Source organism: Leptonychotes weddellii, chromosome 1 (assembly GCF_054177405.1).
Source record: "Leptonychotes weddellii isolate Sample4059 chromosome 1, ASM5417740v2, whole genome shotgun sequence".
Taxonomy (NCBI): domain Eukaryota; kingdom Metazoa; phylum Chordata; class Mammalia; order Carnivora; family Phocidae; genus Leptonychotes; species Leptonychotes weddellii.
The window spans coordinates 42,835,723-42,844,559 of record NC_138369.1 but is presented as its reverse complement, the minus strand read 5'-3'; the positions used below and the strand labels follow the sequence as shown (position 1 = coordinate 42,844,559).

At 42.9% G+C, this 8,837-nt stretch overlaps 1 long non-coding RNA gene across 1 annotated transcript in view; it reads left to right on the top strand.

The window, feature by feature from the left end:
- Positions 1-8,837, top strand: part of LOC145717073 (uncharacterized) — a 34,344-nt gene continuing 25,507 nt past the window's right edge. The window contains exons 1-2 of the long non-coding RNA XR_014140081.1: positions 1-802; positions 2,524-2,641. This is a non-coding gene — a long non-coding RNA (uncharacterized LOC145717073). The remainder of the gene's footprint in view (positions 803-2,523; positions 2,642-8,837) is intronic.

The window sequence follows — 8,837 nt, the reverse complement described above, 5'->3', positions numbered from 1 at the left end:
CCTTCCCCTTCAAGAATGTCTTGGTCTAATAAATGTCACTGGGGCTCTCCGGTTGACAAATCTCTTCTCTTACTTGAACTACGGGACAATCACAGAATAATTCTAATTATTCCATAATAATTCTAATTATTTTTCTGGGAGAAAGTGGAGATTTGGGACAGTCAAGGGCTCTATCCAGGGTCACACAGTCAGTAAGTGGCAGAGCTAAAATTCGAACTCAGGACTTCTAACTCCAAACTGTGTCCTTTCAACTGTACCACACTACCTCCCAAATGAATCTTAGGGATTGACTACAGGGAAAAAAGTATGCACTTGAAGGAAGATGGTATTGTTGTTATTGTCATTATCAGTGGGTTTGTCCTAACTGGGATTTTTGACTCTGTGTCTCATGCCCTTTTCATTATTCGTTCATTCATTCATTCATTCATTCACTCATTCAACAAACATTGAACTGAGAACTACAATGGGTTAGGAAGCCCTGAGCTGAGGGTATGACAGACCATGAATAAGACAGGAAAGGTTCCTGCCCTCACACAGCTTCTATTCTAGTGGAGGGAGACAGGCATTAAACAAGGGAACAGGTAATTAGATAAGGTAATTGAGGATGGCAGTGAGTGCCTTGGAGGAAGTATGGAGGAGAGATTCCATATGTGGTCCATTCACATCAGGTGGTCCAGTAAAGGCCTGACTGAAGGGGTCATGTGAGCTGAGACCTGAAGGAGAAGAATGAGTCAGCTATGAATAGAGTCGCCATGGAAAGAACATTTCAGAAGGATGGAGTCATGAGTGCAAAGACCCTAAGGTGGGTACAGGCTTTCTATGTCTGAGGGATCATAGGTTCCTGTGGCTGGAGGGTAATTAAGGACAGGGAGAATGCATAAGGGGACATGAGGAGTAGGCAGTGACTGGATCACATTGGACCCTTCTATGGAGGCTAAGTTCTTTTTTGAGAACAGTGGGGAATTATAGATGAATACTTTCCAGCTGAGACATAAGGTGTGCCAAATATGTCATATAAAAATTTCTAATAGATACATTAGAAAAAGTAAAAGGAAACAGGTGAACTATTTATAATATATTTTAGTTAACCCAATATATCTCAAATGTTGTCATTTCTATGTGTGATTGATATACAGCATTATTGAGGTATTTTACATTCTTTTTTTGGTGTTATCTCTTTGAAATCTGGTATATGCTTTACACTTGCAGTACACCTCTCTTGAGATCAAACATATTACAAATGTTTAGTAGTCATTTGTGGCCAGTGGCTATCATATTGGACAGAGCAGTTATAGAGTTTTAAGTGTGTGGGGGAGGATGACAGTATCTGATTTACTATTTAATTCACAGCAAGGACACCCAAGGGGTACTAATAGAGACCTAGCTCGTAACTAACAATCCCTCATTATCAGGTGGAAAGACTGAGGGTCTGAGAACCAATAACTACAAGTCTGGTCTACTCTGTTTCAGGCAGTGCACTGGGAAGGACAAGTGATTTGCCCAAAGTCACAAAGCTAGAAAGAAGCCAAGCAAACCTTGAACCTAGATCTTTTGGCTTCATGTCAGACACTTTAGGAAATCTCCAATAATCATGGCTCCCAATGAGGATGCTTTTATTGTTACATTTTAGCAAGTGTGGCTTGGTTGTTTTAGTATGCAAACATGAGGATTGGCTTCTATTTGGTTATGACTTTTTAGATATATTGTATTCATTAAAACACTCAACATTTAAAGAGTAGGTATATGTGAATAATCCATGAATCACCTAATATATTTTGGTGTGTATTAATTGATACAAATAATCCCTGAACCATATAGTATATTTTAATATATATTAGTTGATATAAATATGCCCCAAACCACTTATATGTTTTAATTTGTATCAACTTGGACCATCATTCATACCATGTATATAAGAATTGTTCACAACTTACATTTTTTTGGTTTCTTTCCTGTCATTCTTACAGTAACTTTAATTTTAGAATAACTATCTAATTTTCTCCAGATTTTTGGATGGCTTCCTAGATCAAGAAAGGCTTTGCCTATAAGGCCAAAACATCTGGATAAAAACAAAACTTGGTTGTTGGACCCAAGCATTCTCTTGCCTTATAGCCTAGCTTTAACAGGGACGATGAAGGACATGAGGAAACTCTATCCATTGTGAAGGAGCACTGGATCAGGAGTCCAGAGCCCTACATTTTGATCCTAGCTATGTTAAAATGTTGTGGCTGGCTATTATCTCTAAGGCCACTTGCAACTCAAATGTATTATTATTTACTAGGAGCAAGTGATCAATTTTCTCTGAGTATCAGATATATATCCTACTTGGTGCAATGGAGCCATTCTGTTCTTTGCCAGGTCAACAAGAGTATAAAGAGTTACTGCTTAGTTAGGATCCAAATCCAACTGGGATCACTCACGAGATGCCTGGCTTTATAATAAGGGCTTAGCTTGGACCAGAAGGGGAGACAGGGTTCCTTACGTTTTGGGATTATTCTGGATGTTTTCTGTGTTTCCCTCCAGATCCACTCTTTGCTCTCCTCCTCCAGTTCTGTGCCTGGTAGGCTGACACAGGACTCCCTCCCTACTTGGGCCCCTTTGCTGTCTTCCGGGGAGCAGAGACTCTGGTAGGAGATGAGGGGTGAGTATATTTAATCTTTCCTCTTCCTCCCTCTTGGCCGGGGTTTTGGAGGTGGTAGTCATGTTCTTCTACCTCTAGCTACAGCTCCTGTGAGCCTGGGTATAGCTCTCTCCCATGGTCCCTTCAGGCCTGGGGATGGTCTCTGCTTCCTGCTGTCACTAGCCTCAGGGCGCTTCTTCTCCTCATGTGGATCCATTGAACCCCGTTTTCTTCTTCATTGATAGTGCCTTTATTAAACTTCCTCCGGTTACCCCTTCAAGTGTTTCTAGCCAGGACGCTGACCCATACAGAAACAAAGTGTGTTTTAGAGATGATCTCAGTTGGCCTTTGCAGGATTGTTGAAATATAGAGCGCCCTGTGGGTTTCTCATGGAGTTTTTTCTGCTTTTTGCATGTGAAGTAGTTAAAATGATTTGGGGCTTGGCAATTAATTAGAATAGGAAAACCAGTTAGAGGTACTGGGAGAAACAAGACAGAAATTTGGGGACCTTCCCTAGGGCAGGTCTGCCGGCTGACCATGGAGTTCTTCAGCCATTGAAAGTGACTTTAGGTATATAAATCCCTTGTGCCTCAGTCTTCTCCTTTGTCAAAATGGGGCTCACTGTGAGGAGTGAATGTGGGGTCATATGCAAAAGTTTGGCCGAAACCTGATGGCCCTTCCAAATGTTCTGTTCCCATGCCAGGGTTCCAGCTGACATGAATCTAGTCTTGCATCTTTGGGGATGAGGCTTGAATGTGAGACACTGGGGAACTTGGAGCAATTTGCTAAGGTGGACCCTCTTGAATCATTGTAATTTACTGACCTGTGTGTACTTTGCAGCCAAAATGTACCAAAATACTTGTGTTCTACATGGCCCAGTGTGAGTGAGGTGTTGCTATGGCTTACTAAAAAGAAAATATCTTGAACAGGATAGAGGGGCAATATTGCAGCTCCAAGTTCCTAGTTTAAGAATGATCTTGATCTTTGGGGGAGGGGGATTGTGGGAGGGGTGGACTAGCTTGGACAGGTTGGGTGGTGGATTGACAGTGGCCTATCCAAGAGGGGATTGTCCAGCTTCAAGGGACATGCTCGGGATAATTGGTACCAAATGCCATTTCTGAGCCACCACCAACATGACTGCCCGGCTCTTTCCAGGGGCAATTTTATTGCATCCTCCCAGCACCTTCCTGAGGCAAGTGGTCTTATTCCCATTTTACAGAACAGCAGACTGAGCCCTAGGGATGTTAAGTAATCATCCCAAGGTCACGTAGCTGGTTACAGAGCAGGAATTTGGACCCACATGTGTCAGACTCCAGAGATGGTACTGATGAGAAGTACAGGGCACCAACTAAAGCCCCAGTAATCATTTCCTTGGCATCATGTGCCAGGGCACGCTAATCACATTTAATTCCTTATAGGATAGGGTCTGGATCCCTCTGATAGAAATAAACCTCCGCCCCCCTCACTACACACACAGACACCTAACACCTGTGGTCTAATTGTAGGTGTTCCTCAACAACCTAATTATGGGGACCATTTAGGATAAAATTCTATTTTGGAATAACTTTGTATATACTAGATAATGGGGGAAGATCAGACCTGTTCAACCTATTAGGGTTAAACAGCCAGGGATTGGGGGAAGAATTGTAGCACCCCTGTTTCCTAGGAGACCGGAGATAAAAATCAATACAGTAAAAGACATCATCATCATCTTCTCTCATTATCACATTTTCCATTCTGTTAGCCATCTTGGCATTTTAATTTTCCATAGCCTTATGAACCTGCATTACCTGGTAACATCTCCTCATGGGATATTGAAATCATGGGGAAAAATGGTGTAGTTGCTTTTGTATATTACCTTTAGGGGCAAAGTTGACATATGTGGGTTTTGTTCAGATTAAAATGTCTGAGGTCCTATTTATGAACTTGCATCACTCATAGTTTGGAACCAGTTCTGTGGCTTGGGTTCAAGGCTAAAAGTAGGATGCATTGTGAAGGAGATGATGTCTGGCTTGATCCGCTTCCTCTCTGTTACCTGCCTTTGCTCAGTGATTAAATTGCCTGTCTGAGCATCGCATTCTGACCTACACTCTTGTGTTTTACTTCATGCTGCAGCCTCCTTACTCCTCTTCTGCCCATCAAAATCCACCTGACCTAAGCACCTTCTCTCAGCACGCTGCCGGACCTCCCTCACTGGGTTTGGCAGCAAACTGTTGAGAAAAGATTGAAGGTTTTGAAGTCAGACCTATCTGAGTTTGGGCCCTGGTTATATTAATTATGAGCTATGTGGCCATGAGCAAATTAACTTTTCTCTTAGACTGTTTTAGCTATAAGATGGAAATGATCAGCTCTACTTCCAGAGGGTGGCACGTGTGAAGCACCCAACCCATTGCTTGGCACAAAGTAATACCCATGGTTTCCTTCCTCTCACAAGATTTCTCTCCGTTTCAATGTCCCCCCAATTCTTCCTTGTTTATCACAAAGAGATTCAGAGTACCCCACTATTCCTTCCTCTAGCCTCTGGGAGATGAAACTTACATGAGACTGTTTCTGCCTACATTGTTTTACTTGCATGCTTGTGGCAGATGGTGATTAGGTGCAGGCATGGGTAAACTTCTCACATGATTAGTGGGCATCTACCCAAAGCAGACAGAGGGCCAGGACCTCAAAGGTATCCCATCCACTGCTGTGGCACGTACCCTCTGCTTGGATGCTTTCCGTGTTCAAGAACTCATTCTCTCACCAGACCAATCTAGCAGTTTTGTACATCTCTCCTTGTTAGAAGGTTCTGTGTTACTTTGGCTGACATCTGTCTTCCTAGAGCTGTCACCTGCCTGTTCTTTCCAGCCTCTGAAATCCATTTGAAGGGCTCTCCCTTTCTCACATGATGACAGTTGATCTATTAGAAAACTGTTGTTCATATGTTCACAAGGTCTTCTCCCCTCCAGACTTTAGGTACTGTTTTATCCTGCCTAAATTATATTCCATTATTCCATTCCTCTTTGTCAGCAGGCGTGCTTTCCCTTTCTCAGGAGCAATGTTGCAACCTGTGGAGGGGTAGGAGCATCAGCTTTGAAGTCAGGCACATTTGGTTCAAATACCTCCATGGGCACCTACTGGGAACCTCAACTTACCTATCTGTAAAATGGAAGCAGTAATACCAATATTATAGTACCCACAGGCAGATTAAATGTGCTGATGTATAGAAAGTAGGCAATCTCTTGCCCAGCATGGAGAAGAGGCAGTAGCTGTATAATTATTATTTATTAATTTCCAGGAGAGTAGCCACCATGCTCGGTTTTCTTAGAAAATCTTCCTAGTGACCTTTAAGGCTTTCATCAGTCTGGAAATGGGAGCTTTCCCCACCCCCCGTTACACCAGGAAAATGGCATTAAATGAGTGTTCCATTGATTTTGTTACAATCACAAGATTCTTAGGAGGAAGATAGGATAGTCAAAATACCATTCCATGGTCATTTTAAGTATGTTCATTCAAGTCAGGTTTTAATTTAAAAACATTTTGGTCGGGCGCCCGGGTGGCTCAGATGGTTAAGCGTCTGCCTTCGGCTCAGGTCATGATCCCAGGGTCCTGGGATCGAGTCCCACATCGGGCTCCCTGCTCCTTGGGAGCCTGCTTCTCCCTCTGCCTCTCTCTCTCTCTCTGTGTCTCTCATGAATAAATAAATAAAATCTTTTAAAAAAAAATAAAACATTTTGGATATTCTTTGGCTAAACATGTACATTCTAAGAGGTCCTTTGGGATTGCAGCAGAATGTTCAGACATTCATGGGCAGAATTCCAGTACGCTTGAAAGATGAATGTGTCCTGTGGCTGATGAACAAGGTATGAAGACACCAAATCCCCCTGACGAAGTCCAGCAATGCCTTGCCACTGATCGGCCTTTCTGGAAAGACTAGATGAGCTCACCAAGAAGAAAGGGGTGGATGGGAGATTTCAGGAAAGATTCTTAGTTATCAGAAATTAGGCATTGAAAGATCTGGGGCTTCCTGTTGATTCCCTAAGTTGTTCTCACAGCCCAAGACACATGGTTGGGCCATGATGTCATCTGACATAGATAGACACACTGAGGCCAGAAACTGTCAAGCAGATTCTGGATCATGATGGAGGGTGGGAGGGATGTGCAATTTGAGGGCCATGTGAGTATGGAATGAGTAATGTTTTCCAGTAGGGTATTATCACCCATCCTATCATTGATAGGGGTGGGGGAAGAACTGAATTCTAAGATATTCAAAGTATTATATATCCCCCTAAATACCCTGCTTTTCCAAGTTAAAATCCCGTGTTTAGTAGTCTAGTCTGTTGTCATGTTAGGACAATATTTTTATATCCAGTTGAATTTAGATGATGAATCTCAATCATTCATTCATTCGTTCATTCCTTCATTCATTAAATCACTCAGGTGGTCATTCAGTCATTTGGCCTGTGGTTCTAGCAGTTATTCAGTCTGTCACTTCATTGGTCCTTTGGATGTTCAGTCTTTCAGTCATTCAACGAATACCTATTGGACATCTTTTTCTGTACCAAGAGCTCTGCTGGGTGTGAGACATGCAACAGTGAAAAAAGGTTCACAGAATCTACTCTCCTGGGAAAAACAGATGTTAAACAAGCAATTACAACAAAAGGTGATGAATGGGGAGCATTATGATAGGAAAAGCATGGGCCAAGGCAAAAGAAGTTCAGTTTGGCTGGAGATCACAGTTTTCTATTACCTAAAACGTCAGATCCCAATGGCTTAACTTCCTGGGTGTCTAAATACATAACTCCAAACACTCATCCATTAGAAAGAATAAGCACTGATATGCGTGGAGCTCTTGCCATGTAGCCAGCCACTGAGCCAAGTCCTTTACAAAGATGGTCACACTTAATCTTTCCTGAGTTAGGGACTCTTAAGTATCCCCATTTCACAGACGAGGAAGTTGAGGCTCAAAAAGGATAAACAGCTTGTCTGTAGTCACATAGGGTGAAGTTGCAGAGCCAGGAGTTAAACCCTGGTCTGTCTGATTCTACAGTCACGGTAATAACCATGAAAGTTTCCCCCGCAACGATGTGTCCAGGAAGTGGAAAACCTGAGAAGTCAGGGCAAAGAGAGCCTTTGGACCTTCCTAGTGTACTCCCAAAGAATCAAGAGCTCTGCAGTGAGCCTCACAGCCCATGGGAAAAAGAGCAAGAACTTGGGGTGACCAGGTCAGGGAGCATCATGGGGCAAACTATGTTCCTGCATCCCAGAAGGCATGAGAAACTTTGCGGGAAGTTATTTGTAACAGCAAAAAGAGCTTAGGCAATCCAATCCGGAAACAAATCAATCTTACTCTCGCATGTACATTTTAAATGCAGTTAGAATAATATAAAACCGAATTAGAAAGCCTAATATCCACATGATGTCTTTATTTAGTGTAAAGCAATCCATTACACACACTCTCTTTCCTTTTCGGTGATTAAAAAAATAAAGTGAGTCAGTCATTTTTGCAAAAATAGTTCCATATTTCAAAAGAAAATAGTTTTCTTAGAGAACATAGCCTTCTCTCTATTTTTTTCTCTCTCCTTATATCCCCTCCTCCACCTCAGTAATAAATATCTCCTGCCCAGATGTTAGATCATGTTGAGACAGTTTGGAAATCTTTGTGCTTAATTTAGACATGATTCATGTACACATTGAGTAGTACCTAAGTTTGGCCAGGAATGAGGATAGTTGCTCGTGGTGGTGGTGATTCAGGCTTGCCCGTGAGTGATCCGTCTTCTATCACTTGAGATACTACTCAGTTTCTGTGATGACTCAGCTTGAGTCTGTGCAACTATGAATACAACGGTGAGCTCCCTCAGCAGCTTCCCATGGTGTCCCCCACGTGGTTGGAGATGATTCTGTGCTCATTGGCACTTGCTGAATTGGTGCCATGTATTCTCAATGAAGGCACGAGTGCGTCAGGTTTCCATGTGTTCAGCTGTCAGTTCTGCTTGGTATTCTGCAGTTACCCCGGGTCTAGTCCATACATCATCTCCTTATTCAAAGGGATGCTTTTACCCGATGTCTTCATTAGCATCAAAGAATCTCCTTTCTAGGGCGCCTGGGTGGCTCAGTTGGTTAAGCGACTGCCTTCGGCTCAGGTCGTGATCCTGGAGTCCCGGGATCGAGTCCCGCATCGGGCTCCCTGCTCAGCGGGGAGTCTGCTTCTCCCTCTGACCCTCCTCCCTCTCATGCT